The sequence below is a fragment of the Diceros bicornis genome, chromosome 10 (genome assembly GCF_020826845.1).
Source record: "Diceros bicornis minor isolate mBicDic1 chromosome 10, mDicBic1.mat.cur, whole genome shotgun sequence".
In the NCBI taxonomy this organism is placed as follows: domain Eukaryota; kingdom Metazoa; phylum Chordata; class Mammalia; order Perissodactyla; family Rhinocerotidae; genus Diceros; species Diceros bicornis.
Genome location: NC_080749.1, coordinates 40,667,329 through 40,691,707, shown reverse-complemented (window position 1 = coordinate 40,691,707; position 24,379 = coordinate 40,667,329). Strand labels below are relative to the sequence as shown.

Sequence of the window (24,379 nt, the reverse complement as noted above, 5' to 3'; positions counted from 1 at the left end):
ATAGATTTTTTGTCTTAATTGTCAGATAAGTTGCATCTTAAGAGTTGCAATATCACAAATGATCTAAAAGCTGATGTTTCAACTTGTGCTGATGTAAATTAATCACAGGTGTGGAATCTTGAGGCTTGAGATGAAAAGCCTGTTAACACAGTCAACTTCAGGCATGTTTTATTATATAGAATTAATGTATAAAAAAATGAACCCTAGTGCAAAACTATGTGTTCTAATTAATAGCAACCCAAATCAAGAGGTTATAATTCCATTAGTGGACTGAATGTTTAATGACACTTGAGGAGATTAAAAGTATAGAAAATGTCTTTCCTTTGTGGTTACTCATATAAAATTACTTAAGTAAGGAATGCAGGATTTAAGTATCATAGATGATGTAGTCTTGATAATAGCACATGCTTCTGGGAGCAGGCCCATTCCTACCCTCCCACTGCACATCGTCTCCACCCCAAAACATCATTGGAACCAAAAAGGGGATTCCAGAGGAGTGTAGTGTACCCTGATTCTAGGTAGGCTGGCTTTGCTCCTGACTTTTCACTTGGCACATCCTTCCTTCTTTTGCATCTTCCCTTTTATTTTCTCCCGACACCTGACGTCCTTTCGTAGAGCCTGTTCCATTTTAATTTTCTGCCATTTACCCTTGGTCTGAACGTTGTGGAGATTTGCAGATTCTCAGTCTCCTCATCTGATGGGTGTGTGGTGTCTCCTGTTTTATTGCTGGGGACTGGGGCTCAGAGAGTAACATGCTCAAGATCCCAGAGCCTGGGAAGACCTAGGTTCAGTTCCCAAACTGTGTGATTCCAAGGCTTCAGCTCTTTTCCACAAAAATGACTTCCGAGACAGAGTATGTCCATGTAGTTAACAGGTACGGCATACATTCAAGGTCTAAGTCATACAGAAAAAGATGTAAGAGTTTTCAGACTGATTTTTAAAATAATAGTTGTATTAAGTTAGTTCATGTACCAAAACATTCAAGCTTTTATGGCGTACAATTCCGTGGCTTTTAATAAATTCACACAGTTGTACAACTGTCACCACTATCTGTTAGAACATTTTCATCATCCCAAAAAGAAACTATCAGCATGTAAGACTGATTTTAAAGGTAAGATCATTGAAGTAGAAGTCAAAGGTCAGGCTTCCAATCATTCTGTGATCTCAGTGAGGATAGAAGCTGAGTTCCTGGGCCAACCCCGCAGTGGGCACCAGTGTTCGTTAACTGTCACAGAATCCTCCAGAACAGTCATTCTCCACATTTTTTTTTTTAACCCTTGTTCAAATTTGGTAAACTAAAAAATCTCACATTCTTCTGCCCCTTTATAAGAAGAAAACAACAGGATTTAAAAATTTAAAAAATTTTTCATATTTATGTGTTTGATTTTTCTAAAATATGTTTGTCACCCCCATTATTTTGATTGGATAATCATCTGCATCACAAGAATTCTAGGTCATCTGTATTGCAGGTTTGCTTGAACACATTAAATGAATCAATACAGTTATGATTTGAAATGACTCATGCATTAAGCAATTTCATGTGTAAGCTTAAAGTGATCCCAGCCAGTGAGTGCTAACAACAGGCAAGTTTATTCCTTGGATCTTCTTTCTTCTTATCATTCAACTTTGGCCATTGCCTCTTCTGTTACCTTCTTTATGTTCATTAAATTAAGTTGAATACATTATATAGCAATTTATGTATTTGCTCTTTTCTTCCCACTATGTGGTGTGAAAATGTTGGGGTTGGGAAAATGAGTGGGGGTTGGGGGGGAAGAACCATTAAGAAGACAGCATTGTTATGGTAAGAAGAACTCATCTTTTTCCCACTCTGGCCCCCAGCACATTGACTGAAGATATCTGGAAGGAGGCCAGGGAGTGAGAGCCTCGCCAAAGGAATTGTATGGGGGCCTGGCTCCAAGTGACCATCTCGGGAATAATTTTCTGGGAAAAAAATTAACATTGTTCTTATGAGATGAAGCATCTCCCTTCTTATATTTTACTGACAACATCTTAGTTTCCAGTAATATTACAGTGTTAGCATGGTATTTGAGTGTTGTTCTCAAGTTACTTTTCTGTGTATATATAACTTAGAAAAAGATTATGTTCTAAAGTGTTGCAGTAGGGAATACTTCCTTGTTTTCCATACGTAAGTCAGTTGGAAGCTATGGTTTAGTGTATACGTTTAGTTTACACGTCTTTTTGTATGAAATAAACACTTTAGGTCTCAGTCTCTATAATTTAGGATTTGGGAGAGTTTTTTTGCTTTGAATTAAAAGCCATGACAACACTAAAAGTGAATTCTGGTAGGCCTCCCTTCTTTTTTCCATTAGCATAATTATTTTTCAAATTTATTGTTCATATTTCCCTTGAACAGTTCCTCTTATGCTTTGAATCCATTATCAGTGTTCACCCATTCATCCATCAATATTTATTAAGGACCAGTTGTTTATAAGACTATCTCTGATGTTTCAGAGATGAAAAAATGCTGCTTATCTTTGAGGAATCCACCGACTCACTAGGCAGTGAAGTAAAAAAATTGAAATGCACTTTCTAGGTGCTGTGATAATTAAGTTTGAGAAGAACAGATGAGGGTGCATGTATTTCAGACATGGTGTGGGCACGGGGGCTTCAGGGGAGGCTTCCATCAGGAGGTGATTCTTGAGCTGATCCTGAAGCATAGGAATTTGCCAGATGGAAAAAGACATTTCAGGCGGACAAGGCAGGAGGTAAACAAGATTGTGGCATCCTCAGGGAGCTGTAAGGTGCAATTAACATCAGAGTACCTTTGGGGTGATGACTGGATGGGGTTGGAGAGGCCTCAGGCCAGGTTATGGAAGTCAGGAATCGGCACATGCTAAGGAGAGCCACTGCTGGCTAAGCAGAGAAGAGGCAGCTCAATGGAGATTGACTGCAGTGTTGGCAGGTGCTTACTGGAGATCGTGGAGGAGGCAGCCGGAGTGCTGCTGATGGGAGAGAGTAAGGCCTGCGCTGAAGGCAGTGGTGGGATTTATAAGCTGAACTCCTCAGTTTCCAACTTGGTCATCAAGGTTCATTGGTGGTTCCATTGCATGAGATAGAACATAAATGAAGATAAGCAGGTTTGAGGTGATGGGTGAGGTGACCATGCTGACTTTAGTTTTGTTGATCTAGATTCCTTGTTTTGGGAACTGGGCGTATTCTCGTAGACTGTTCTTGATAGACCCCCACTGTTGTTCTGCTGCTTTTTGTGCATTTTCTTACTCAATTATCCTTCAGTTGGCAAACAAATTATTGGTAAGCAAATTAAATTAAAAGCAAACCTCTGTGAGTTCAGAATTAAATTGCTAAATCAAATGAAAAATGTTATTTTTATTTTTTTTTAATGAGTGGGTTGGGTGCCATCTCAGCACAGGAGTAGTTTGGAAAACCACCTTTAATTAAAGCGGTAGCCTTTCTTGTTAGCATAATTCTTGAGGAATCCTGCTAGCAATTGTTGAAAGAAATATCTGAACAGAGAATCTTGGAGCTGGAGGGAAGCTTAGCAACTTGGGCCACCACTCTCAATTTATAGTTAGGAAAAATGGGCGCTAGAGAGGGTGAGTGACTTTCCAGTGTCACACAGCTACGTTCCAGGGGTGTGTCTAGCTAGTTCAGTGTTTTCTGCACCGCACCTTGATGACTCGCTGCAATAATCCTGTTGAGATGGTAGAGTGTGAAGAGCTCAAATGCTCAAGGCTGCTCAGTCACCGGTAGACCCAGAGTCACCTGGATTCTTGACTTTAATCTTAATTTAAATTAATCTCGCTCTTCATCAGTCAGCAAATATTTGTTGACTATTTAGTATGGAAAGGATGCTACCCCAATTATTATAAAACCAAAAGGTAAATAAGAGGCTATTTTTCTCTTCAAGAAACTTGCAGGTTAGTTTTTCAGATAACTCATTACAGGACTGGCAACTACTTCTTATAAAATGTATAGCTTGTCTGACATAATTATGGATATGTAGTACACACACACACACGCATAATAACAGCAAGAAAACACAGCCATACAAAATATTATCCACTTCTAATTTTTTTTTTTTTTTGGCTGTACTGGGTCTTCTTTGTTGGTTACCTTGTTGTCTCTGCACAGGGGGCAATCAGTTTCCCACCTGGCCTTGGAAATATGCCTGTGGGCAAATAATACCTTAAACCAAACAATTACAAAAAGAATGTTGATTGCCTTTTTTCAGTTTATTCTCGTTGAACCTTAATTAGGGAGAGTGATCTGGTGAAAATTTTATTTAGGTTGGTAACTGACATAAATATTTGCAGGAGGGCATTAGAAGAATGGTTTGTAAAAGCTTTCATTCTCTGTTTATTTACTTTGGTACCTCTCTTTTGTAGTAGCCTCTTCAGTGTTTCTGGAAATTTCTGTACATACAGTTTGAAGAACTTAACCTTAATTTGGTGTAGTTGTTTAGTTAATAAATGTACTAAGAAAACTTATTGCCATTCTAAAGTGAAGACTGCTTTTATGAAATGGTACTTTTTCTATAATTCTTTGTATGTTTCTTTATGTTTTTTGTGTTAACCTACGAGTAGTGGGTACTTTTTGCACTGCTTTGAATTTAAGTCTAGGTTAGAAATTTAGCCATCTAGTAATAGAGAAATTTTCTTTACCAAGTTTACGAGCTTGAAACTGTTAATGTGTTTGGTGTTTCTGTAATTTTAAGCTTCATTCATTTCACAAATATTTAAATAAGTCTGGCATGATGCTAGACCAGTTATTGGAAGATACAGCGGTTGGATACACCGAGTCCCTACTTTCAAGAAGCTCCCCATTGAAGCTTTGCTAGTATCTGTCTAATGAGGGTATTATAGACACAAGAACCCCGGAGTAAAGCTTAGGAGAAACAAAATGCCAGACACCCCATTAGAAAACCAGAACATCTGGTTCTGGCCCAGGTGGGCGGCATCCCTGTGAACTCTTGTAAAAGCCCTTTGAGATCATCAGCTGATGAAAGCCTCCATAGTATTATGTGCGAGGGTAATTATCCAGGATTACCACATTACTGAGAGAGAGCAGATAAAACCCCGATGCCTCATGGTAATGTAGAGTGCTCAAGTGCTGCAGGAATGGGATTTACATACGTGAAAGCTGGACCCAACAGACTGAGAATAGCGATCTAATTACCAGTGAAGTCTGATTCTGTTTCGGAGTAGTGGGTTGGAAGGATGGAAGAAATGACAAGTTCCTCCTTTCATACCTCTGCCTGTTCTTTGTGCCTTTCTACTCCACATACTTTAATTCCTCCCTCAGAACCTCTTTGAGATTTAGATACGCTGCTCGAATAGAGCTACTTAGGTTTGGGCTAGTGGGGTTCCTTGAAACTCAGATCTCATCCAGAAATTGACATGACTCCGTGGATCAACTACAGACCCCTTAACTAGGTGAAGACTAACATGATTTGAAAAAAATTAACGCCTAGAGTATGAAGGGAAGATAGAAAAATAGGGGGAAAAAATGTGACGGATCCGTTGGATTTCTTTATCGAGCTACCAACTGTTCTACAAGGCCTACCGAAAAGCCTGTTGTGTAACTGGTAACACTAGCTGACCAGAAATGCTATTTCCTTCCCAAACTGGTTAACAAAAGATACCATTGGGCCTTGTGTAGGGAAGGAAATAAAGAAAGAAAAGGAGAGGACAGGAATGAAGAAGGAAGAGAGAGAATGAGTGAATTATGTGGGCTACCTAGGAGTGAGGTATTTGTATTTCTTTGTCTTTCTGTCTGCCTCTCTTTTGTGGAATCTTCTCCCTGAAGTCATACCTTCTATCTGGTGAGGAATTGACTAAGGTGTATTCTATTTTAGTCTGTAGCCTTCCCATCTGGTGTCTGCATTTCTTCTAAGCTGCCACCAGTTGCGGAATGAGTATGGGGTATTAGTCTTTCACGTTCTCTCCTTTCAGGCTTCCCTGCAGAGCCCTTTATAATATTTATTTAAAAATTGCTATTTTTATGAGTCAGAATGGTCAATTTTTGGCAGTTTCTTATGATGCAACCTAATAATTCAACCCTTGTGATTCTTGGTCTTTCTTACTATTTCCTCTTCTTACACCTGCTTCTTAAAAATTGAATTTATGATAATAGCTGCCATTTATTAGCACCTCCTGTATGCTGGGTACTTTCCATGTGGCAACTCTGCAACGAAGTCCTGATGCCCATTTTGCCAGTGGGAGAATGCAGATCGGACAGTTGGCCCAAGATTACTTGTCTAGTGATTGGCAGGGCTGGGATTCAACTGAGGACTCTTTGGTTCAAGCCTAGCCCTCTTGATGCTACTATATCCCACTGCCTCTGTTCCCTTGAGTTTTATCTTTGATCCTTGTATGTTATATTTTTAGCACAGATAAATGAGTCTTTGGCTGGACAGATAAATGGGATTTTGGTGGGCCACCAAACCACTTCAGATGAGGGTGTTGAGGTTATAAATTATAAGCAGGTTATCTTCAGAAATATATTTTGGTACTTAATTACATTCACTTCTGTCCATTGCACAGCGGATGCCTCTCATCTCAGCCAAATTATACTTTAAATTCTAGAGGAGAAAGGTGCTCTGATATTTGGGCCTTAAATCCACCCTGGGGCCAAAGCATTAGGAAATCTCATCTTCATCCTGTCTCTGCTTGGGCTGGTCTTCTCTCTAGGCTTTGAGACAGACCTTAATCTTTTCCTTAAAACATTCTGGAGACTTAGTTCTTCCTTATGCCTGCCTCCTCTCCCCAACTCTTTTCTTCCATGCTTTAAAAGTCTAGTGAGTTTGATCACTATTAAGGGTCTAAATATACACCTGGAGAGAATAGTGTTTCCATGGCATATTTCTTCCCAGGATTTCTTGGGAAATTTGTGTTCTTCGAAATCCCCCAAAAAATCAGTTAAGAAATCAGGTAAATGAGAAAAGGTGTTGGAATTCTCCTGTGAGAATGAAACAGTTGACATAGAGACATTAGTAGACTGAAGGAATCCAATCCACTGATGTCAAGTTGGAAGCTAACTTGCAGAGTTGAAGGATAAAATTGACATTTCCCAGAGCCAGGACAGGCTAGGAGCACGGAGAGAGAATGGGTCATGATTGCTTGTAGCTGTTGCTATATTATAAATGTGTGTTTGTAGCTCTGTCTGCAGCTACTGGTGAGTCATCCTTGCAAATAATATAAATATAAGTTTATATGCATAGCATATTGTATACAAATCCTGTGAGTGGTATTCCAAGAAATAGTTTCTGAAGCAAAATAAATCTTTAAAATGACAATTTCAACATGTGATTCTGTGTAGTGCTGTTAACCTTCCTCTTAATTCCAAATACAGGTTATTGCAGAGGTCAACAAACTTTTTCTCTAAAGGGCCAGATAGTAAATATTTTAGGCTTTGCAAGCCATATGGACTCTGTCACAACTATCAGCTCTTCTGTTTTAGTGTGAAAGCAGCCATAGACTATACGTAAAATGAACAAGTGGGGCTGCGTTCCAGTAAAACTTGTATTTACCAAAACAGACTGTGCACTGGATTTAGCCCTCGATTGGAATACTACCCAATAATGTTCACTGGCATTTTCCAGCAGTTGAATATTTCTTATAGGCTATAATTATTTGTAAATACTGTGAAGTTTACTTCTTATTTATTTAAAAGTTTTTAAAAGTATATCCATAATGATGAGCAAAGAATGTTTGGAAGTACTTTAAGAGTAACTATAATTTGGAGAATTCTGGAGAAATTCCTGGAACTTTTGATTTCTGGTTCCCAGACCCTAGAGATTAGTATCTATTGAGAATGTGGAAACACCTGGAGAAGAGGATTTGCTGTATCTCCGTGCTCCTCTATACTTCCTCACTCAGCCAGCATTGATCTTTTCTCAACTTTGTGTGGGTCTCCCTGTTCTTTCTGCTTCATGCTGTCCCCTGAGTTTATCAGTTGTCTAGAACACGTGACCTATTTTAGTTCCACTGGGAGATTGGGAATCTTGGAAACTGGTTGATATCCCCTTTCTCCAGAATTGCTACTAGATCATACTTGTCTTTCCCATGTATTGAAGCATCTGGAGTAGATTATTCTTCAAGGACACTTGACATTTATATGCTTGGTTGTAGCAATACGATTTTAGAGCCAGAACAAGATGTTTGGAGTATCATGCAGATGATTTGTGCTTTGGTTTGGGACTGGTGTGCTTTATGCTTTGCTACCATGCTGCTTTAGCACTTGTATTACTCTTAAGGGATAGAAAGCAGGAAAGGGAAGTAAGAATATTTACTATGAGCATCCAGTTCAGTTCTTATAAAAAGTCAAGGTGCAGTTTAACTTATTGACAATTAAGAACATAGATTTTGGAGTAAGCAAAATTTGAATTGATTCTTGGTTTTGCCACTTATTAAAAAAGTGTGATTTTGGACAGTTTTAGTTAACCTCTCTAATATTGTTTTCTTATCTTTCAAATGGGAATAATAATATCTTCCTCTCAATTTTTGTGTTGTTAGGATTAAATCAGATAATGCAAGTATATGGTTAGCACAGTACTAGAACAAAGCGCTCACTAAATGATAGCTGGCATTTATTAGTAACTCTCAAAGGTGAGAGATATTTACCCTGTTTCATGGAAAAGGTAACTGAAACTCACAGAGGTTAAATGATTTGTGTAAGATCACATTTAGTAGATTGGAAAACTGGGTTTGTCTCTTTTCTGAGTCCATGTTCTTGGTACCATGTGCTGCTTCTTAAAGTAATTTCAGTTAACACTAATTCTACAGCAAGATACACCATGGTTTATTTGGGTTATGGGGCTGGGTGGATGGACAGGAAAAGTATGGGATGATGTCTTCTCTTTTAATTGAAGTATAATTGACATAAAACATTATATTAGCTTCAGGTACACAACATAATGATTCGATATTTCTGTATATATTGCAAAATGTTCACCACAATAAGTCTAATTAACATTCGTCACCATACAAAGGATGATGTCTTGAAAGGGCAAGGAATTGCAGTATTTGGAAGCCACAATTTCTAGAAGCCAAGGATACAGTTATAATGAAAAAGTTGAGAAAAGTTGCCCTGATTTTTTTGTTGTTGTTGTTGCTTAGCTGCTTTGTAGATTGCCAAGCACTTGTTTGATTTTTAAGTATCTTTTACGCTTACTTGTTACTCAGGTCCCATCATATTACAATGACTTTGAAGAACTTATGCATGTTCTTTTCAATTGGATTAAAGAAAAATGTGCTACTATGTTAAGCCTGCAATTGGAGTTAGAACATTTTTTTGGATTTCTCTTTTTTCCCTTTCTCACACTCACCCCCCACCACTTCACAGGAATGTGCCTCTAACCTTTATGGGTCAGATTTTCACATGGCACGATTAGCTGCCAATAATTAAACCTCCATAGCCAAACAAATGAGTTGGCTGAGGTTTTGGAAAAAACTCAGCTCAGTGAAAGTTTTGTGACAAATTGCTGGAATTTGCTGTATAGATATTTATTTTATAGCACTGATTTTAATTGGTGCATATATCTCTTTTTTTGTTTTGTTTTTATTTTTTTAATCACTCTTGAGGTTTTGAACACAACTACTGTCCACTACCTTTCAGGATGTACCAAGCTTGCTTATTGGCATGAAGAGTATTTGTGGGGAAAAGAGTCCTGAGTAGAACATTTGAAGAATTAAGTATCCGGAATTTGCTCTCCACTCTAGCTCCCATTTTACCAACCTGTTCTTCCCTGTAGTACACCAGTTTTGACTTCAATCCATGGCTTACTTGAGCCTGATGAATTTTAAAACAAATGTTAAATTATGGTTAATTTGAAGTCTTGATCCAATAGAAATATTATATATTAAATATATGATATATAATGTAACATATAATAATTATAATATAAATATTGGAAATTGTCATCCAATTACTCTTGAGCACCAACTATACGCTAGGTACCCTGAAGAAAGGATATAGCAGAAGAATAATATGTGATCCTCGCCTAATTTTAAATTGTTTTTGAGCCAAACCCAGTTCAAAGCAGAGGATTAAGTGCCAGGTTGAGTCATATAGAAAATAAATACCAGAGGAATTAGAATGCAAAGATCTGGAAAATATAAGTATCATTAGAGAAGGCTGAACAGAGGCAGGAGAACCTGAGCATGGTCTTGAAGGAATTCCATGCCATGATGGTGACAGGGCTGGGAAGTTGGAAGGGAAATAGAAACACCTTTGTAATTTAAAAAAAAAAAAAAAAGTCAATCTCTGATTTTTAAAAAGAGTCAGAAAAAGATACACCGATATTTCCTTAATTTCTTGCTTGTCTAAAGCGTCCCCCTAAAGCGTACCTATAACTTAAAGACATGGTTGGCCTTAGGCAGGGCAGTTTAGCACTAGCCCCCTCCTGAAATGCAGTTAGTTTTTGGCAGACGGGAAAGCCACTTCAGTGTGAATCCGCCAAGTTTCTCTGGCCCCAGCATCTCGGAAAATACCAGGATTTCAACAGTTTGTCCTGAAACTCAAGGTTTGTGGATGCTACTTAGCTGATGAGTTTGTTTTAAGGATATTCACTCTAGAAATGGAGTTTTACTCTCTAACGTAGCTAAATGATTGCTGAAAATGTCAAATTTCTGGTTGACCTTTCTGTGGGGATATTTTTGTGTCTTATTTTTTGTGTGCCTTTTACATGTCTAGATTTTCTTTTCAAATTGATTGTGAGCCTCAATTTAAACCAAGTGAAGAAAGGTTTGCTATTATTTGTAAAGCATTTCCCTTGAATTTCAAGGTTGATGTGATTTTCCTTCCAAATAATTATTTAGGAATGCTGTATTTTGGGTTTGTTTTCTGCTTGAATTTATTTACATGAATGTTTTCTTGGCAAAATGTTCCTTGAGGTTAAAAAAAAAAGGTGCTGTTTTCCAAAAGGAGTAAGTGCTTCAATGTTTTGTGTTACTTAACTATTTGAATGGGAAAGTTCGGTTTTAATAAAAATTTCCTCTTCCTTTGGCAAATGTTGATGTTTTTAAAGTCTTCCTAAAGGAAAAGGGAGCTTGGATGGCTTTTTGTTTTTTGTTAGTTATCCAGAGCCCCCTTCCCTTCCGCTGCGTGCTCTGTCCCCACCATTGTTTCATGAGCCTTTGAACTAGATCTGTCTACAGCTGAGAATGGTGGTTGAAAATGGACCAAAACCAGATTATATCTGGGTGGATACATAAGAAACTAGTTACTCTGGTACACCGGGTGTCTCTAGAAGCAGCAGGAGTCTGGAGAGAGACTTTCATTCTATACTTACGCACTGCTTGAACTTTTTTTTTTAACCAAGTACATGTAATTATGCAAAGCCATTGTTTTTGTTTGTTTATTTTTGTAGGGGCTAGAGTACATGGTATATGGGCTTTCAAGGCACTTGATTTTCAAATTTACCAACTGCAGATCTTACTGGGTTTTGGTCATTTAAAAAAATATTGAAAGACCAGTATGGATCTATGACCTCAACATACTGCCTGTCAGTGTTTTTCAACCCTTCCCATACTCGTTTCAATTGTAAATCGGCCTTAGTTTTGTGGTCCCAGTTGAAAGGTTTGTTAAGTGTGCACTTCCTTTAGCCAGCACATTCACAACTCTAGAATTTTCTTCTGCTTAGCTGGTTTTCTTTCTTCTCCTCCTCTGCAGCCCTGATCCGCTTGTGAGCGTCATTGCCAGATCCAGAGCTACTGGAGAACTTCTCATTATTCCAGGAGACTCCAGGAGCGTCTCTCCCACTCCCCAAGTCTCCGGGTGAAGGAGCGAGCGGAGCTCTGGACAAGGGCACAGTGCTGAAGGACTTCGGGAAGATATGACCGGGAGCCAGCTCTAAGGTAGCTGAGTCAGCTTTTCCCCAGGAGCTCTCAGAGCAGCGTTGCCAGAGACGGCAGTACAGCCATTGCGACAAATCACCCCTTTTAATGTTCTTTGGCAGAGATCAAATCTACACGGTAAATTCTTAGCCACAATGACCATTTTATTGGTTTATATGAATCCAATATAAGAAAGTTAGGACCCAGCCTAATAGTTCTTAGTTCTTGCATGGCCTTGAAGGTAGACTTCTTTTGGTGGAGCTGCTTGGTTATTCTTTAACTTTGGCCAAGTTGTTCAAATACTACCAACATTTCCCTACATATAAAATGCTTCTGCCATTCTTTTCACCTTACAGGCCACTACTTTTTTTTTTTCCCCTTTTAAATAAACTATGTTTTAGAGCAGTGTAAGTTCATAGGAAAATTGAGCCGAGAGTACAGAGAGTTCTCACGTACCCCCTGTCCCTACACACGGACGACCTCTCCCACTATCAATATCCCCCACCACAGTGGTACGTTTATTACAGTAGATAAACCTACACTGACACATCATTGTCTCCCAAAGCCCATAGTTTACATAGGGTTTGCTGTTGGTATTGTACATTCTATGGGTTGGGACAAATGTCTAATGACATTGTATCCACCATTATATGTGTAGTAGTTTCACTGCCCTAAAAATCCTGTGTGCTCTGCCTATTCATCCCTCCCCCTATTACCCCCTGGCAACCACTGATCTTTTTATTATCTCCATACTTTTACCTTTTCCAGAACTATATTTGCATAATATGCTTCGTATAGAGTACTTTGAAATCTATGTAAAAAAGTCTTGCTGTCAGGATGAAATGTTATTAAGGTTGTATTAAGCAATGGGAGCAATACAGATAACTACTTTAGAACACAGTCTGTAAGATGCTTTCATGAGGGGAGACCTGAAGTGCTCAATGTTGGTAGGTGTGTCTCTCTGAGTTAAATGTTGGAATTGCTTGGATATGGTTTGAACTTGTATGTAGAGACAGAGGCAAGTGACTCAGGATTAAGGCTTGCCATGGTTGGTCTCTGCAGCCTCCTTAGGGTCAACACTTTTGGGGAAGGTCTCTAGTAGCTGTCAGGTGCTTTCTTTTTTAAGGAAAGCCTAATAATTAAAAACCTTTATTCTTTATATAGAAGTTTATTTTTGATTATTGATCGTACAAAACAGTATAAAGTACAGACGTATATAAAGGTAAAATTTCCTCCCTTCCTTCTCTCACCTGTAGCTCGTAATTTGGAACACACATTTTTTCGTGTACAAATTTTCGTGTGCAAACAAAATATGCATATTAGTTATGTTTAAAAATCGATGGAACAGGACTCCACATTTTGTTTTACAGCTTGCTTTTTCCTTCCACTTGATATGTTGTGGGCATTTTTCCTTTTAAGCAGAATTTTTCCTTTTCAGCAGAATCTTAGCCTAAGTAATGACTGCTTGGTGTTCCTTATATGGCTGTAACATAATAATAACCAGTCCTCAAGTGAGGGGTTAGCCTATAATTTAGAGGGGGATATGGGGGGAGACCTTTCCCATTAGGGAAAAAACAAAAGCCATGACTGTTGACATTGGACTTTTAGTCATTAAGGATGTGAGTTTTTATTTTCCAAGGCAGATGATGCACAGCTTTGGGCTGTTGCCGAGGTGTCAGTTATGTCAAATTTTCATCTTTTGGATGCCTGGAAGGAACTTCTTTGGCACTAGGCTATGTTAATATATTAGCAGAGTTGTTAGTTCTGGCTACCATCCTTGGAGCATTTTGAGATATTTTCATGCCCATTTAAGGTGGCAGGAGGTTGAATTAGTTTTAAGAGGAAGTAATGAATAACAGGGACGGAATTAAGAGACTAACTTTATTTTGCATATATGTTTATTTGAGGGAGGAGGGGGAGATTATGGTATTAGTTAACTGTTAACCCTGGGATTCCTAATTATGAAATAGAGTTAAAATTATTAAGCTTAGTAGTTTCCTAGTGTGGTTTACAGTGAGAATCACCAGAGAAGTTTTCAGATATCCAGGGTTGGGAATGAATATTTGTACTGTTGTTATTTTATAAAATATTTATTTTTAGGAAGGTAATATAATCGATGTTTGTAAAATTAAAAAGGTACAAAAGAGTGAAAAATAAGTCTCCCTCCTCCCCGTCTCCTTAGTGCCCAGTTACCCTTCCAGAGGCAACCATTGTTACCAATTTCTTATGCATTCTTGCAGAGATTTCAGGGCATATATAATATACCAGTATGTAACCTGTAGATTATTACAGTTCCTTTTTTTGACCCAAATGGTAACAATATACACTGTTTTGTATCTGTTTTCATTGAAATAATATTTTGTGAAAGTTCTTCCATTTAATACTGTATTCTTTTTTAATGGATGCCTAGCATTCCACTGTAGAGATGTGCTGTAATTTATTTAACCGGTACTATATTGATGGCCACATAGGTCATTTCCAGTTTTATTATTATGAACAAGGCTATAGGGAATAACCTTGTACGTATATAATTTCTAACACATTCTTGAGCATATCTGTAGGATCCATTTCTAGTAGTGGAATTGACGGGTCAAAGGGTACGCACATTTTAATTTTGGTGGAAATTTATTGCCAAGTTGCTCTGTTTATAGAGCTTATGAAGTTTTAGATTTCACCAGCAATGGATGAGAACACTGCTTCCTCATACCCTTGCCAATCACAGTATGATTGTCAAACTGATAGATTTTTTCCTTTGCCAAATTGATAGGTGAAAAATGACAGTTTAATGGAGCTTTAATTTGCATTTTTCTTATTTTGATTGACATTGAGCATCTTTTCATAAGTTTAAAGGCCATTTGTATTTCCTGTTCTGTTCTTTCTATGTGTGTGTCCTTCGTCTAATTTCTTATCGGGTTACTGATGTTTTTATTCTCAGTTCATAGGAGCTTTTATGCATTAACAAAATCAGCCCCCCACCCTCTTTCTCTTTGTGATATGTGATATTTATATTTGGTCATTTGTATAAAAATAATTGTTTTTCTGTGCAGATTATTTTAAGTTTTGTATTCTCAAAGTTACCAATTTCTTCGTTCAACAAATATGTGTTGAATGCTTCTATGTCTTAGGCACTTGTTCTAGGCAGCAGGTTATACAGTAGTATAGAAAACATCCCAATTCTTGCTCCATGGAGCTTACATTCTAATAGAACAGACAGTCAATAAAAGATGTTCAGAAAGATTTATAGAGATAAATATATAATCAAACTTTTTGTTGCTTCAGGATTTTGTATCGCAGTTAAAAGATCTTTTCCATTCCTGGAGTTGAAAACCTATCTCCTGGTTCCTTGTAGTGTCATGTGGTTCTCTTTTTAGATTTAACTCTGATCCATCTGGAATGTTAGGTATGAATCCAACTTAATTTTTCTCCAGGTGCTCTATTATTTAGGGTAGGGCTAAGTTGCTGTAACCAAGTGACTGAAATAGGCTGTGGTTCAAAGAATACAGAAGTTGATTTTTCCCTCAATAGTCCCAGGGTGAGCAGAGCATCCCTTATCCACTGGTCACTGAGACTCAGGTTCTTTCTGTCCTTTTGCTCCAAGAATTGTCACTGCAGTTATCTAGATGGTCATAGCTGGGCTGCTACCACATCTGGGTTCCCTCGGTGTGAAGGACAAAGGAGAAAGTCCAGGGCAAGTGAGCAGAAGTTGCACACATCACTTCTACTTCCGTTGGTGAGAACATAGTCGTGTGGGCTCCTCTAGCTGCAAGGGAGGGTGGGGAATGCAGTCTCTGCTAGTCAGCATGGCCAAAGAAGAAGCCAAGGAGAAATTTTAGTGGAAAATTAGCAGGCTCTGTCACATTGGCTAGTCATTCTAATTTTACTGAATAGCCCCGACTTTTCTCCTTTAATTTCTTTTGTATTATTAATTCCCATATACATTTTGGTTTATTTCTTGGCTATCCATTTAGTTGCATTGATCTCTCTGGCTACACATGTACCAGGATCACACTGTTTTTTAACTCCTGGGGCATAACACGTATTTTTCTTTTTGGTAGTGGTAGTTTCATTTTATGGAATTTTTATATTTATTTTAAGTTCCGTTTTACAGAATTTTGAAGTCCCATTTTATAGAATTTTCATATTTATTTTTATGCATATGGTTTTTTAAAAATATGTGAAATTTAAAATAATCATATCTAGTCACTACTCCCTCTCCCCTAAGAAGAAAACCTGTCGATATTGTTATACTTTGTGAGGGAGGGTTCACATCTTTATGATGTTAATTTTTCTTATTTGGTGATAATGTTGCACAGTGTTTGGGAAACGTTGATCTGAACTCTACAATCTTTCTATATCCTTGACCCATGAAACTTATATAATTGAAGTAGGAGAGAGGAAGGACCAACTTATCATAAGATGTTGTGTTAATTTTATTTTAATACTTGATTTCTGATTATGACTAGGTAACTGATGCCTATTTCTCTATTAAAAATTAATAAACTTGGAACTTGAAAAAATAATGCTCCCGTTTGAAGGTAAAAAATCGTTGATATTTCAGAAGTTTATTACATAAACTTATTCATACCATAAACTTGGGCAAGTTTTTGCGTATATACATGACACACAATGCTGCTACTTCCTTAGTGTATGCGTGCATGTATATTAGTCTGCCCCTTTTTTTAACAATACACATTCAGCTTTTGTTTTCTCCTTTTTACCTTTTTATTGTAAAATAAAACACAGATACAGATAACCACACAAAGCATACATAGCTTAGTTAATTATTATAAGGTGAATATTTTTTGTGACTCCCACACAGGTCTAGAGACAGAATATTAGCAACCTCCTTAAAACTCCCCCTCAGTGTGTCCCATGTCAGTCATAGTCCCCTCTTCCTCCAGAAGTAACCACTTTCCTGACTTCTATAGTAATTGCTTTGTTGTCTTTTTTATGGTTTTATTACCTGCGTGTGCGTATCTAGCCACTGTAGTTTAGTCTTGAACATCTTTTTGTGTCTTTTAAGTCTCTGAAACCTTAGGTTCCTCCACCAACCCTTTCTTTTCCCTACAGTTTATCTGTTGAAGAACTTGGCCATTTGACCTCTACTTTCCCTCTGGCTGGATTTGGTGATTGCAACTGCTTGGTTCATTTCAACTTATTTTTTTTCTTTTAGTGGGAAATGGTATTTTAACACCACAGTCTGGGCACAAGGAATGCTCACGGCTACTGGGTAGGTCATTGTTTCTAGGACTTTTTAGTGGACAGAGGATGAATATATGTGAAATACATTATGAGTTCATAGTGATACTTCGAATTCAAATTCAGTTGATGAAGTTCTTACTTAACTTCTTCTGTACTACATCTATATCTTCTTTATTACATACAGAGAATTCTGGTTCTCTGGACTCAGAGGGGATGATAGAATTTGAATTTGCCGTAGTTACTCACTTGCTGTCTTCCACATTATACACACAGTATTCTCAGTAGTGCCACAGTCCTAACACTGCACCACTAGTTATGATAACTGAAAAGCGATAAAAACAGTTTCTTTTTGGTACGCTATTCCTCTCCCCACAGTTTTTTTTGGGGGGGGGGGCTGTGGGGGGATGTTTATAGTTGTTGAAAATTGGGCAAATTTAAACACTGATTAGCTTTTAGATGATATTTAGAGGAGGAATACTTTTAATTTTGTTAGGTGAGATGTTGGTTTTATGTTTATAAAAAGTCCTTATCAGAGAGAATTTGTGGGTGAAATGATGTGACATCTGGGAATCTTGTTAAAATACCTCAGGAAGAAAATCGGCAAAATAGAGGAAATAAGATTGCTTATTTTTGAAACTGGGTGGTAAGATGTTGCTTATTTTTGAAACTGAGTTCAAAAGTAGAGTTTATTATACTTTTCTCTCTGTTTCTATGTAACTTGAAATATCTGTAATAAATAAATTTTTAAATTAACTTTATAAACAGTGAAAAGACAAGGACATAGTATAGGGGAGGAAGGTATTAAGGAAGGAAAAGAGAGGGAGGGGGAAAATGAGTAAAGAACTGGCGATTCCATTCTTACCCTGGGGGTTTGGTGTCGGCTCAGTGGCCCTGAAGCTGAGAAACTGGGTAACATCTTGAGTGAGAATAAGAGAAGGCTGAGATATGGGACCCTGAGGAAAACCAAGATTTAAGGGATGAGTGGCAGAAGAGGAAATCCCTATCCAAGGAAACCGAGAAGGACCAAACCATAAAAGTAAAGACACTAGAGAGAGTAGAGCTTCTGAATCCCAGCCAGGGAAGAACCCAGGGGAAGAAGGGGGTCATCAGCCTCGCCACGCTGCAGAATGGATGATTGAGTCCACTCTCAGCATCACTGGAATTGCTTGGGGGCTGGAGGATTCCTAGGCCTCATCTCAGGTCAATCAAATCAAAATCTCTGGAGGCGAGGCTTGGGAATCTGAGTTTTGAGAACACTCCTCTGCGAATCTGAAGGATAAGGGAAGGTCTACAAAGAGTTAGAATCTCAGCGTTTCAGTGAGGCACTGGATGGAGGAGAGGGAGCTGTGTGGAAAAGAAAACTTTTTCTAGAAAGGTTTCTGTGAAAGGATGAAGAGGGTAGATATGGGAGGACTTGGGGCTGAGGGAGGTGGTGATGGTTGAAGCAGTTGTTGCTTACAATAATGTAAGAGAGGTTTGCCTGGAAATGGGGAGAACGTGAATGGTTCCCAGTGCAGGATGACTGAGGCGTCAAACTAAGCATGAACTTAGGCTCCCCACCACTGGAGAGGTTATTTTTGGGGAAGAACTTGATTTTTGATGGTTCAGGGAAAGCATGGAAACAGTCATCATGGATTAGATGTTCTTTTTATTTGTTGTTGTTTTGTTTTACATATTAAAAGAGGAGAGGCACCAGAGTCTTTTCTGTGCCTCTGCTTCTCAGCCCCAGTTCTGACTGGGCTTTATGGGCCATACCTCAAGAAGAGGGAAGGAATGGGGTCTGCAGGGCTGACACAGGCACTTGTATCTTATGCAGTGCTCCCCCTGCCCCTCGTCACATTCTCTTTCTCTGTTTCTCCGTTTCCGTCTCTCATGTTAAAGTGGCACTGTCATATGTGTAGAACCTCCACAAGGGGTTGTCTGGTACGGGGTGGTGTTTTCAGTTATTTGCTTTGGGACTGACGATTGGAGGGATTCCCACATTTTCATGATTTCATAACCACAGTCTTCGAAGGCTGTGGAGAGAAGACTGAGCTGAGAATCCTGTTCCTCCTGTTTTCCTCTCCTTCAAGGTCTTTGTTTTGTTTTGTTTTTAATAACAGATTGGATTCATTGTTTTTATCCTGTAGGCTTTCTACCTCTCTGTATTTGAGAGCATCATCTATTTCCTAAATTATTTTGTTCTTCCCACTTAGTAGAGCACATTTATTTTTACTTTTAACTTGCCATTAATTTCTTAGGTCAGTGAGTGTTTTGGGTCGAGTGGCTGGTGCTTGGTGACATCAATTTTCTGGTCTCCTTCTACCTGGTATGCAGAACCTCTCCTTGCCTCATCTCCCCTCTCCTCCTTGTTTTCTGTTGTGGTTACTTCCATGCTAACCCATTCAACTTGTGCACTGACCTTGTGTACACAGCTCATTTTCTTTCTCATGATCATATTTATACTTTTGATGGATATATTTAAATGAACAGCTGTGCATTTGTTGAGTCATACCACAATTATCTGATTCTGCTTTAGCTGCCTGACTGGCAAAATCGTATTTCAAGCTAAGTTGTGAGAGAATTCCATTAATCACATTCTAGTTGGGGGAGGGTAGAGGAGAAAGACCACCAAGAAAAGTCTTTTTAAAGATTAATGTTAATTAGTTATTCCATTATTTTAGAGTAGATTGATTTGGTTGCTATTTAAGGTGTCAATTGAAGAAACTTTATAAAGGTGTAAATAACTGTAGGAGTTTAATGATATAGCCTTGTAGGCAAAATCCCAGAGACTCGTTGATGTGCAGATAAAGTTAGTAGCTGGTGCTGGTCTATTTAAATAGATAAGGGGTCTTTAAAAAAAGAGTTCCTTTCTGTAAAGACCAGTGTTCTTGACTCGTATTCCTTGAATTCGTTGGCTAAGTATTTGGTTTTAAGCCTCCTGAACAGACAACAGATGATACAGAAGATGTTACAACTTTCTTTTTCTTCAAATGTATTAACTGCTAATTGCAACCTCTGATTGAGTCTTTGGCTTCCATCAGCCAGATCTATTTTTCTCTTGACACTTCCTGGGGGTTCTTTCTGAAGGTTATTAATAGGCATGGAAGCATGGCTTTCCAAATAGCGTCAATAACTGTTAGAAGACTGAGGGTGGGGGGAGATAATATGTCAATTTCTGACTCATAGGCGATGTGTTTTCAAGCTACAGAAGCTGTCTCAGAGGTCACTGGGGATGGCTCTGGGCGGATCAGCTGGTGTCTGCAACTAGAGATCCAAGCAGTCTTTTCCAAATGGGATATTGTCCACCAGGGAGTTGTCTCGTATACCCAGAGTCTGCCAGCCGTCTTTTTGTTTGGCTGCTTCTCTTGGATGACACCCTGGAAAACTGAAATCCAAGTTCCAAATGATATCTTTTAATTTATCTCAAATACCTGGTTGCTACTATATTAAATTGAGGACTTGGGGCACCCTCCTCCCCCGTCCCCATCCCCCAGTCATTTCCTTGTCAGGCTATATGAAATTCCTTAAACCTCACCTCCCCTTCCGTGCAAACCAAAGTGGAGCATAGACGGAGAAGTTAAAATTAATGTGTTTTAATTTATATTGAGTGCCTCGTATGTGCCAGGCACAAGGATGTAGCCACGAGCCAGGCAGAGTTCTTCCTCTCATGCTGCTTATATTTTGGTGTGTGGAAGAAGGAGGGATGGGAGAGAAGAAAACATAATAAAAATCAACAAACTAATAAATAAACGACAAATTTCATAGTGTTAAGTGCTGTGAAGAAGACAGGGTGGGAAGGTCTGAGGCAGGAATGGGCTTGAGTGTGGGGGTGAATGAGAGGGAAGGCTCTTGTCAGGCTGATATATAAAGAGTGGTTTTTCCCACCTCAACAGAAATATGGTCTAGTGTCTCCCATTTAAAAAAAAAATAGAGAGAGAGAGAAATATACCTTTCTGGTGCTGATATCCCTTTCATTTTATTCACTGCTCCTTTGAAATTATTATAGGTTAAACATATTAGCCTTAGAATTGGGACAGTTGTGTCAGATGGCAGGTGCCTGAAACACCATTTGTCTGGTAATGGGAGGGATAGAAAGGTCTATACCGTTAGGTTAAAGGGGACACTTCAGGCATAGAAATGAGACAGAGGGCTGAGACAGCATTTATCTTATCCTTTGGGAGGAAGTGGGATTTTAAATGGACTCGACAATTCCGCATCTAAGAGTTTTGTTGGGGGTATAACAGGGTCCTTCCTACCAGTAGGTAAAAAAAACTGTTCCAGTCACAGTTTGTAAACTGGAGGGAGAGGAGAGAGCCCTGAGCCGCCTAGGAAAATATAACAAAACAGCTGGGAGATGAGGGGGTCCTATCAGTTGAAACAAAGCAGGAGAGCCGTGGCTATTTGATACAGAGAGAATGAAGTGGAAAATGAGGGACAGTTTTCATGTATTCAAGCGTGTCGAAAAAAACCTAGTCTTGAGATACCAGTAAGGCATGCAGTGGGCGATCAAAACATTGGCATCTCAGAAGCTTAGCGTAGTTATTATCTGTATGTCTGGTAGGGGTGTAGCAAAGTCAATTTCATTCTGTATACAATTAAAGTAAATTTATTGGGGATTCTTTGGTTCTTACATGGTAGCCTAACTTAAACTTTTTCCTTATTTTCATTCAATTTGTATCTTCCCCCCCCCTTTTTCCAGATTATATTGTTCTTCCCCTTCCTTTTCAAGCTATATCTTGGGTCTATCTGTCACAGCTGGAATGTTTGTAGTGTAACTCTTTCAGTCAAAACCCTTTCTTTTCTGAAATAATCTGTAATTATTTCCTCTAACTACAGGAAGAACTGATCCAGGGGCTGGGTTTCAGTCCTATAGGACTTGTCCAAGAAGCTATTTGTATTTGTCTATCTCGAAAGATCAAATTACATGCTAATATTGTGAAAGTAACATCCCACCAGAAACCCTCCAGCAGCAGTGAAGTCTATATAAAACCAAGCCCTGGCAACTTGCACATTGCCAGTTTGGACAGAGTGTGGTGTTAAAAATATTTCACAGGTCATTTGTGAACTGGAGAAAAGACCCTGACTTAACTTATATGGTATGGTGGCTTCAGTTGATCCTTTCTTTGCAGCTGTAACTGACAGCCCATGTCTCTTTTCACCCCTCCTAAAGGCCCAGGTAGTTTGGAGCAAGCTGCCCTTGGGTTATCTCTCTGCCTGTTGAGCATAGAAGAGACATAATTGTTCTCACATAATGGCTGATTTTTGTCCCACTTGGAGGTGGTTGTTGTAAGTATACCTTCCCTCAAAGTTTTATGTCTAGAAGTTGTCTTATTGGGTCTAACTTTGCCCCAAAATGTGCCTGACTTACACTGATTTCAGTTTTTATTTTGAGATACAAGTTACAAGAGGACTGAAGACTGAGGATGGGTGATGGGAGATTGAAACCACTTGCTGTGCTATCAAGGTGGCTTGTTTTTTCCTTTCACATCAAGATCTTTTTTTAGGGGCAGGGGGAGAAAATCTGAGGTTACAGAGTCTATGAAATTAATTTTGAGGTTAAAGAAATGGAAACAAGGGCATGATTGAAAGGTGGCCCAAATAACGAAGAGTAAAGATTGTTTTCTAAGAGGAAAATCAAGATGGTTAAAGTGCAGTATGTGTTGAGGCATGGATGAAATGTTAAGGATGACAAGAGGGGACAAAAGCAGCTAAACTCTGGCCGACTAATTAGTGAAGGTTGTGAGAGTGGTAGTTGATTAAGACCTAAACTCTGGTCAGATGGTCTTGGATTTGATCTTCCATCCTTGAGCAAGTTACTTCTACCCACCCATTTTCTTATCTGTAAAATGGTATTAATATGAGTATTTATTTTAGAGTGTTTTGGGGAGAGATTGAATGAGATACTACATATGATCCCTAAGCACAGTGCGTGGCTGGTTAGTAGGTGCTTCTACTGTTAGAGTGATAATGATGTAGTGTTGACAGATAATTAAGAGAAAGCAGAATTACTCTAGTTCTTTTTCTGCTTTGCCTCTACCTTTTATATTAAAGAGAATGATTTTTCTTTTCTTTATTGAAAGTGTGGCATAGACTGTATAAAGAGATATAAGGAAAAAAACTGTCATGGAATAGTAGTGACAACCCTCACCAATGGTGAGCGAGTGACTTCAATGTGGATAGTGTCATTCAAAATAGGGATGGGTGAATGTACAACCTGTCTTTCAAGATTCTTTCTTTTTTTTTGAGGGAGATCAGCCCTGAGCTAACATCTGCCAATCCTCCTCTTTTTGCTGGAGAAGACTGGCCCTGAGCTAACATCTGTGCCGATCTTCCTCCACTTTATGTGGGATGCCGCCACAGCATGGCGTGACAAGCCGTGCTCGGTGTGCGCCCAGGATCCGAACCTGGGCTGCCAGCAGCGGAGTGCACGCACTTACCCGCTACGCCATGGGGCTGGCCCCCTCAAGATTCTTTCTAACTTGGAGATTGTTAGAAGTTGAATTGAGAAGAGTATCAAGAAGGTCCCTATTGAATGAGTAGGTACTCCATGAATTATGTGTTGAACAAATGGACAAACCAAATGAGTTTACGTCACCAGGCCAGACGAATATTTTGCAGAATTTTCTGATGGGAAAGAATCTTAGGGTTCATCTTATAACTTTCCCTTCATCCTCAATATTATGAATAACAAATTGTGTGCTGTCCATAAGTCTAGGTTTTAGAAACATCCTTTATTCCTATAGCAGATTATCAACCAGTTTGCTTAATATGAGTTCTAAAAGTTGAATATGGAAGTGTATTATACTCTGGATTACTCTGTGACCAATATCAAAATGCTTTGTGATTTTTTTTGGTACTGTACTGCAGTGTATCTGTGGCTTTATCCAGCTGTAAAATTGTGATGAGCAGAAGTGGTGCCAGGCTTGGTCTCAAGCCCACACATGTTAGAAATTGAGCTGAACGCTAGCTCCTTAACTGGATATCAGTCTGATCTATAAATGGAGTTTGAAAAGTACCATGGGATTTGGAAAGCAGCTCTCATTGCCCTGGTGATATGCCTGTTTTTAGTAGAATATCATGGGCATGTTCTATCTCTCAAGAAGGTAGTCCTGAGACATTGTAAGAGATGGTACTGATTTAAAGAGGGTACCTTAGTTAAGGGGAGAGGTCCCTCACCTTTTTCTGAACAGCTATTTTCCTTGTGTCTGAAGTATTTAGATCAGTTACCAGGGATAGAGGGCCTTATCCAAGAACAGAAAGGAGGTGGTGTATACTGGAGGCAAAAATTCATATTCTGAACCCTTCAGATAATCTTCTGTAATCCCCAGTAGCCAATGATTTTTCAATTAGGGATTTTGGCCGTAGAATATTGCATAAGG

General features: G+C 38.8%; 1 protein-coding gene across 4 annotated transcripts in view; it reads left to right on the top strand.

The window, feature by feature from the left end:
• Window positions 1-24,379, top strand: part of ACVR1 (activin A receptor type 1) — a 120,600-nt gene that overhangs the window by 37,779 nt on the left and 58,442 nt on the right. For 2 of the 4 annotated variants that reach the window (XM_058549010.1, XM_058549013.1), the window contains exon 2: window positions 11,653-11,837. The exons of 1 other annotated variant lie outside the window; for it this stretch is intronic. The gene's annotated coding sequence lies outside the window, so the exon portion shown is untranslated. Of the gene's footprint in view, window positions 1-11,652; window positions 11,955-24,379 lie in introns of all 4 variants that reach the window. One more of the 4 variants, XM_058549011.1, reaches the window with a different exon arrangement.